This window comes from Mobula birostris, chromosome 8 (assembly GCF_030028105.1).
Source record: "Mobula birostris isolate sMobBir1 chromosome 8, sMobBir1.hap1, whole genome shotgun sequence".
Lineage (NCBI taxonomy): Eukaryota > Metazoa > Chordata > Chondrichthyes > Myliobatiformes > Myliobatidae > Mobula > Mobula birostris.
In genome coordinates, this window is record NC_092377.1 from 15903704 (window position 1) to 15912811 (window position 9108).

The 9108-nt window shown below is 41.8% G+C and overlaps 1 protein-coding gene across 4 annotated transcripts in view; it reads right to left on the reverse strand.

Annotated features, from left to right (window-relative positions):
* ahctf1 (AT hook containing transcription factor 1) overlaps window positions 1–8582 on the reverse strand; it is a 108208-nt gene extending 99626 nt beyond the window's left edge. Inside the window, exons 1-2 of one of the 4 annotated variants that reach the window (XM_072264826.1) lie at window positions 8308–8582; window positions 3864–3918 (exon numbers count right to left, since the gene is read on the reverse strand). The gene's annotated coding sequence lies outside the window, so the exon portion shown is untranslated. Of the gene's footprint in view, window positions 1–3863; window positions 3919–8303 lie in introns of all 4 variants that reach the window. The other 3 variants (XM_072264827.1, XM_072264825.1, XM_072264828.1) reach the window with 3 other exon arrangements.
* Between the last annotated feature and the right edge of the window lie 526 nt (window positions 8583–9108).

The window sequence follows — 9108 nt, forward strand, 5'->3', positions numbered from 1 at the left end:
GATTAGCCAGGAAAGCTATGATCTTATGTTATGGCATGGCAACTTTGAGGGGCTCCGTAGTCTTTTATTTTTATGGGTCAGATACTACTTGTATCTGGTGTACTTTCTGTACATCAGTATATTATAACATTCAGATGGGAAACTAAAACTTCTGTACTTTTATCCATTTTATAAATTATGTCTTTCAAGAAGCACTTTTTAATAGCAGCTTCTTTCAGATGCACTGGGGAAAAAATATCTTATTTCAGCCACATATGTAACCTTTACCCCAATGAAATCTAAGATTATTCACTTGCCGACCTGCTATTTTCTTATATTGGTATCTAATTCTCTTCTACACAGCTGCCCTGCCACCAGTAAATACACAGTAAATAAAAATGCATGCAGTGATATTTTTCTATTTATTGATATTGAATGTATTGATAATGACTTCAATAGTCTTCTTGAAGAAAACCCTGTCCAATTACTATCAGCATATAACCTGTAGCACCAAAAGTCCCAACACACTAGACCACTGTTATATGAAGACAAGGAATGTCTACTGTTCCATGTCCAAGCCACATTTCAGTAAATCTGATCACTTAGTTGTCCTTCTACCTTCATATAGACAGAGGCTAAAGAGCAAAGGTCCGGATATCAGGACAATAAGGAGGTGGTTGTGGAAGACAGAGGAGCAGTTGCGGGATTGCTTTGAGTTGGTGGACTATGCGATGTTCAAGGACTCATATGTGGATCTGAATGTATACAGCATGATTATCACCGACTTTATTAAAGCAGTTGTAGACGAGTATGTCTCACAAAATCATTCAGTTTTCCCCAAGCAGAAACCCTGGATGAACCATGAGATCCACAATCTGCTGAGGGCCAGGTCAGAGGCATTCAAGTCAGGTGACCAAGAAAGTTACAAGAGGTCCAGGTACAATCTTCAGAAAGCCATCTCCTGGGCGAAGTGACAGTACCGGACTAAACTTGAATAACGACGGATGCTTGACAGCTGAGACAGGACTTCGTTTCCAGATGAACTCAATGCTTTCTGTGCTAGCTTTGTCTGTCAAAACATGGAGGAACCGTCACAAACTCCTCAGCCCCCAATGATCCTGTGACTTCAGTCTCAGAAGCCAATGTGTGGGCAGCCTTCAGCAGGGTGAAACCACAAAAAGCATCCAGCCCAGACAGGGTACCTGGCCAAGTACTAAAACCTGTGCTGATCAACTGGCTGGAGTGTTCACTGAAATCCTTAACCTTTTGCTTCGGCAGTCTGAGGTACCTACCTGCTTCAAGCAGACTTCACTTATACTGGTGCTCAAGATGAACGTGGTGACCTGCTTCAACATTATAGTCCAGTTGCACTTACATCCACAGTGATTAAGTGTTTTGAGAGGTTGGTGATGAAACATCAGCTCTTGCCCGAGAAGTGACTTGGATCAGTTTCAATTTGCCAACCAGAGCAACAGGTAAACAGCACATGCCATCTCATTGCCTTTTCACTCATCCCTGGAACATCTGGACAGCAAAGATCCACACAGTACATCAGGATGATATTTATCGACGAGAGCTCAGCATTCAATACCATCATAGCCTTAAGACTAATCAATGAGCTTTAAAACCCTGACGTCAATACCTTGTGCAATTAGATCCTCAATTTCCTCACTTGCAGACCACAATCAGGATAGATTAGCAACAACATCTCCTCCACAATCTCCATCAGCACATGTCCACCACAAGGCTGTGTACTTAGCCCCCTGCTTTATTTGCTTTACACTTATGACTGTGTGGCTAAGTACAGTTCCAGTGCCATATTCAAGTTTGCTGACGATACCATGTCGTAGGTCCAATCAAAGGTAATGACAAATCAGCATTTGGGGGGCTGAATAACAAACTCTTACTCAATATCAGCAAGATCAAAAAGCTGCTACTGGCTTCAGGAGGAGGAAACCAGAAGCCCATGAGCAGTCCTCATTGGGAGATCAGAGCTGCAGAGGATCAGCAACTTTAAATTCCTCAGTGCTATCATTTCAGAGGACCTGTCCTGGTCCCAGCATGCAAGTGCAAATACAAATAAAGCACAGTACCACCTCTACTTCCTTAGGAGTTTGTGAAGATTCAGAGGACATCCAAAAATATGACAAATTTCTCTACGTAGATGGGTGGTGGAGAGTACATTTACTGGCTGCAACCAAGCCTGGTATGGAAACATCAATACCGTTAAATGGAAAATCCCACAAAAAGCAGTGGATACAGCATAGTCCATTACTGGTAAAGCCCTCCCCACCATTGAGTACGTCCATACAAAGCGCTGTCGCAGGAAACCAGCATCCATCATTAGAACCACTTAGGTCATGCTCTCTTCTCACTACTGCCATCAAGGTGGTGGTACAGTAGCCTCAGGACTCACACCACCAGGTTCAGAAACAGTTATTACCTCTAAACCATCAGGCTCTTGAACCAAAGGGGATTACTTCACTTGCCCCATCATTGAAATATTCCCACAACCTAACGACTCACTTTCAAGGACTCTTCATCTCATGTGATCGATATTTATCATAATTTCTTTCTTTATTTGCTGTTTGTCATCCTTTATACACTGATTGAACACCCAAGTTGGCATGGTCTTTTATTTATTCTATTATGTGAGTATGCCCACAACAAAAATAAATCTCAGGTTGTACATAGTGACATATATCTACTTCAATAATAAATTTACTTTGAACATTGAAGTAAATCAATATTACCTTTATGTAAATTCAGCAACAGCAAGGTATCCAGAGGCTTACAACACAATATGGTTCTTTACTCTCTCTTTTACAACAAAATACCAATGGTAGCTTGCCCTCTAGTGACTTAATTTTGACCATAGATAAAAATTTGTTATGAAACATCTTTGAAAGACAGCTAACAACAAATACTCAGCAGACATTATTGCATAAGGAAACAGTTATAATTTGGCGTACATAAAAATCATATAATTTTGACTCAACCCTACACTATTTGGTTATGAGTCAAAGAGTCGGTTGAAAGAGCACTTTCAACTGCAGCAGAGTGACTGGCTGACATTTGCAAACTCACAGCATATATAGAACAAACAATAGTTAAGCAATAATAGGGGATAGCAGCATAGTTATACTTCCATGAAGTTGCATTGTTGTATGGGCTAGCAGAGGTACCTATTAACATGCTCTTGCCTTTAATGTGGAGAGCAAGAAAAAGATGACTACCTATTGAATCACAATTTAGTCAGCATCATGACTGGGCAAGTTGTCATAAACGGAGGCAAATTAATTCACTGTTAAGCACTAAAATGAGAGAAAGCAGTTGACAAATTGGCCCTAGCTCACTGCACAATTATCTAACTAAATTCATGCAATCAAATGAAGTCCATAATTTTCTCCTATTCAAAATAAATAAGCACAAGGTATGGCTATGAAACAATGACTTCCCAATCACTTAAAATCTAGTTTGACAAATTTAGTGGTGAAAAAATTCCAGAGAATAGCATCATTCAAAACAAAACCTTAAGTAAATGTTCTAAAGCTGCTAAAGAAATTTGATTTGACTAGCATTTAGATCAAAGGTGGAATCTATAATAGGACTAATCGATTTCTAACAATAAATTGTTAAATTATCCAATATTCAAAAACATCAAAATGTATCTGGCTATCGAGTAGGAACTCTGCTATTGAAGGTGTACTTTTAAGCAAGTATTTTCTTTTTAAGATTTAGGAACTTAGACAAACCTACTTAAATGAAACTATTAAAACTGCAAAACAGCTGATACAAAGTAACCACCCTACCAAAGCATCATTGCCCCAGAAGTTGTAAGTCGTGTTTCATTGTAGTAGCCCACAGCTTAATGACAACATTACCTTGACCACTGGTACACAAATGTAGAACTATATTATCCTTATCAGAAGCCGGTGCCTGAAAAAAATTACAAGGTAAAATTACCTTTGACTCATATGATTGTCCAGCTCTGACTGAGCAGCAACATCATGCTCTCAATCCAACTGATGTCAGCTATGACAATAGTCCATCCCACCATCCTTTATTTAGAGACACAGCATGGCAACAGGTCCTTTTGGCCCACGAGCCAGAATTACACCCACATGACCAATTAACCTACCAACCTACACATCTTGCAGAAACTTGCTAGATTAATCAGCTCTATCATGGTACCAGCTTCCACAGTATCCAAGGCATCAGCAAGATGAAGGAATTGGTTGTTGACTTCAGAAGGAGTAGCGGACCGCACGACCCAATTTACATCGGCGGTGCGCAAGTGGAACAGGTCAAAAGCTTTAAGTTCTTCGGGGTCAATATCACAAATGACCTGACTTGGTCCAACCATGCAGAGTTCACTGCCAAGAAGACCCACCAGCGCCTTTACTTCCTGAGAAAACTAAAGAAATTTGGCCTGTCCCCTAAAACCCTCACTAATTTTTATAGATGCACCGTAGAAAGCATTCTTCTAGGGTGCATCACAACCTGGTATGGAAGTTGTCCTGTCCAAGACCAAAAGAAGCTGCAGAAGATCATGAACACGGCGCAGCACATCATACAAACCAATCTTCCGTCCGTGGACTCACTTTACACTGCACGCTGTCGGAGCAGTGCTGCCAGGATAATCAAGGACACGACCCACCCACCCAGCCAACACACTTTTCATCCCTCTTCCCTCCGGGAGAAGGTTCAGGAGCTTGAAGACTCGTATGGCCAGATTTGGGAACAGCTTCTTTCCAACTGTGATAAGACTGCTGAACGGATCCTGATCCGGATCTGGGCCATACCCTCCAAATACCCAGACCTGCATCTCGGTTTTTTTGCACTACCTTACTTCCTATTTTTCTATTTATGATTTAGAATTTAAATTTTTAATATTTACTAATTTTAACTATTTTTAATATTTAATATTTGTAATCCAGGGAGCGGGAAGCGCAGAATCAAATAAGCATCTTCAAGGAGTGGTCCCTTAGGAAGGTGGCATCCATCATTAAGGATCCCCACTACCCAGGACATGCCCCCTTCACACGGTTACCGCTGGGAAAGAGCTACAGAAGCCTGAAGGCATATACACAGCAATTCAGGAACAGCTTCTTCAGGACGTGACGTGAAATTTGTTAACTTAGCAGCAGTAGTTCAATGCAATACATAATCCAGCAAAGAGAAAAAATAAAAAATAATAAACAAGTAAATAAATTACATATATTGAATAGATTTTTAAAAATATGCAAAAACAGAAATATTGTACATTAAAAAAAGCGAGGTAACGTCCAAAGATTCAATGTCCATTTAGGAATCGGATGGCAGAGGGGAAGAAGCTGTTCCTGAATCACTGCGTGTGCGCCTTCTGGCTTCTGTACCTCCTATCTGATGGTAACAGTGAGAAAAGGGCATGCCCTGGGTGCTGGAGGTCTATAATAATGGACGCTGCCTTTCTGAGACACCACTCCCTAAATATGTCTTGGGTACTTTGTAGGCTAGTACCCAAGATGGAGCTGACTAGATTTACAACCTTCTGCAGCTTCTTTCAGTCCTGTGCAGTAGCCCCTCCATACTAGACAGTGATGCAGCCTGTCAGAATGCTCTCCATAGTACAACTATAGAAGTTTTTGAGTGTATTTGTTGACATGCCAAATCTCTTCAAACTCCTAATAATCACGTATTTCATTGTACTGCCACAGTAAAGTTAATAAATTTCGCAGCATATGCTGGTGATATTAAATCTGATTCTGATTCTTTGGAACGTGGGAGGAAAGCAGAGCACTCGGAGGAAATCCTCACGGTCATGGGGAGAATATACAAGCTCCCTACAGACAGCGGCGGGAAATGAACACAGTTCACTGGCATTGTAATTGCATTATGCTAATCATACCGCCCCACTCCTGCTTCCAAATAATTATTTACGTATGACCCATTGACATCATCCAAAAATGTATCTGTCAATTGTTTAAGTTTCTACCTGAAATAGGTGACAATCAGCTTGAGCTAACTACCCCATTCCCTTTCCTCCACTGTCCCCAAACTGTCAAAGCATCCAAAGTTCTGAAACACCTTCCTCCAATGAAAGCTCACTCCCAAATGACCAAACACACCATTCTCCCCATCAATCATCTTAAATTCAACCGGTTGCTTATACTTGACCCCAAATAGTGTCAAGCTGCACGTCCATATTCTTGTTCAGGACACACATTTTCGTCATCTGACACAGTACTTGTTTCATATCAATAAATGCTGAAATAGTCATAAATGCCACTGCCATCATTCCAACATATTCCACTTGTCCTATCATTTTTAATTATCTATTGCGGTCCTCACTTATATCAAGTCCAATTTATTGCATTTGTTTACTGAAATTAGCTTTTTAGTTATAATGGTTTATAATTTCAATTCCTACCCATACCAAATCCTGTTGTGGCCTCAGCCCTTTATTTTATAGTGCTCAGATAAAGCTCCAGAAAATACAGCATGTGAGTGCATTGGAGCAGCACAGTAATATACTGGTTAGCACAATGCTTTACAGTAACAACGATCCGGCTTCAATTCCCTCCATTGTCTTAAGGAGTTCACAGGTTCTACCCATGATCATGTGGGTATCCTCCCACAGTTCAAAGACATACTAGTTGGTAGGTTAATTGGTCATTGTAAATTGTCCCATGATTAGGCTAGGGATATACCGGGGGCTGCTGAGTGGCAAGGCTCAAGGACCAGAAGGGCCAATTCCACACTGTATCTCAATACATAAATAATGGTTCATTAATATTTCTGCACATGCTGGAGAAACTCAACAGGTCAGGCAGCATCAATAGAGATAAATAAAGAGCCAACGTTTCAGGCTGAGACCCTTCATCAGTAATCTTTTTTTTGAAAAAGATATTTAAAAGCTCTAACATTGTCTACTGTTAGTGCCTCAACACACTAAACCATTTTTAAAAATTAGTACTTTTGACCAAGTTCTTGTAATCTGTCCTAATATGTGGCTTGGTGTTGAATTTTGTTTGCTAACACTCTTGAAATATTTTACTCCATTAAGGCAAATATAAGTAAGCATTATTTTGGTACAACTAGTGATGGACTAATATGCCAGGAAGGCAGCTGAGAATATTTTTCCCAGCTATTTAACCTATCTTAATCAAAATAGGTAGAGTAGCACAGTGTTCAAGGCCTGCCTTGGAACCGTGTGAGCTGCATACTTTTGCCTCTTTTTCAAACTTTCAGCACTTGATTTTCCTTTTACTTACTTATACCTTGATCTCTCGATGTCAACACGTTAAATTTCATTGCTCATGCTCTACAAGCCTCAAGATCAGCAACAATGTCAACATAATTTGCAGGACTTCAATGGAACATTGCACATGACACAGTGAAAAAGATCTGTATTAGATCACCAAACCTGAACATACCCAAACTGAAATATACTGTGTCAAGTACAAAATAAGAACATACTCGATGCAGAATGTCAAGGCATGATTTTTTTTCTTTGAAATTAAACGTATTTCTGTGCTAACGAATATTTCTGTGCAGTTAAGTAAATTTCAACACCTATTCCTACAGAATAAATAAAATGCTAGAAATATTCATAAGGTCGCCGATGACCTCGTGAGTATTATTAACTTTACTGTTTTTTTTTAAATTTCAGGTTTTCAGAATATAGATTTTTATAAACTGCAAGTTAATCATTCATATTTAACTCCAAGGTATGAATGACTATCCATGATCCCCCGACATCGGGTCAGTTTCATTTTAGATGTTCTGGTCCCAAACAGGTACAACAGACATACTAGATGCTGGTCTACAGGAATCCATGGGCTAACAAATCTTTTTTTTATTTACAAATGTAACCTACAGATTTCCCCCTCCAAACTACATATCACAGCGTAACATTTCCAAATGGAACGAAGGAGGCTGGGTGGCTTCAACTCCCTGTGGACTTTTGTACCACTAAGATACAGATTTGATAATCCACTGGATTGTCCGGTGCACATGAAGAGCACTGAGAATTTGGCCAGAGGCATGCAGACATACCCTTCTCCCCCCTACTTTCCTCATCCCACCGCAATTCCTCCCACGATCGAGAACCACGTTGCTGCAGCGAGTATTCAAGCGCTGGGCATTCAGTGTGCAGCACTGACCGCGCGGGCTGAGGCCTACACGGCACTGAGTCAGCCCCCACCCACCCCACGCATGCCGCCGGGCTCCGCCGTCTAAAAGCCACCCCTTTCGGCGGTGGAAACAGCGATGTCGGCCTCCCCCGCAACATATTCCTCTCCAACCTCCCCACCAAAATCAGATCGGGTGCCGACTTCTACCTGCCTGCGATCGGATGCAGCAGCAGCAGCCCCCGTTAGATGAAACCGGTGGTCGTGTCATCAATACAGGGCACCGGCCCCGTACCGTCGGCTCGCTCCTCTCAGCTACCGGAGCCGAGTCTCCCGAAGGGTGCTCCGCTTCCCTTCCTATGTTGTGTGTGTGTGCCCGGCTCCTGCCCCCCTCTCTCTCGCTCTCGCTCTCTCTCTCCCGCTCCTTTTACTTTAACGTCAGCGCCATTCCCCAGCCGGAGCTGCGCACTGCTCTCCGCTCCAATTCCCCGTCCGGCCGCCAGCTCTCGCGAGATCTGCGCGCCCCCAGGGCGGGAACCTCCCAGCCCGTTCAAAAAAAAACCCTGCGGCTTTATTCAAAAAGAAGCTTCATCCGCACCTGGGCCGTGGAATGAGGAACGAGAAGCAGCGGAGTGTGAGTTCTCGCACGGGTTTAAAACTAAACTTCTGGCTTCTTTTTCCAGAGTTCAGGGCGTACTAATTCGGGCCTCCGAGTCTCATTGCCTTTTGGTAAGGTTCGTTCTCCAGAAAATCGTTGACGTTTGGCTGTTACTGGCCTCATAAATCCCTTTGTCCTTCCCTTCCTGTGACCCACCAATTTCACCGGTTCCTGTGTACTTTTGAGTCGTTCACTTAAATATACAAAGGAAAACAAACTCCCCGGGATTTCACATTGCGGTGCTTTTGAAGGCATTCGTGCAGTTTAAGTTAATGCCGAATTTATTCTCACGTACAAAAATACATGTATGCACAGGTGTAATGAAAAATACTTGCACAAAACTTGCTTGGATCACTG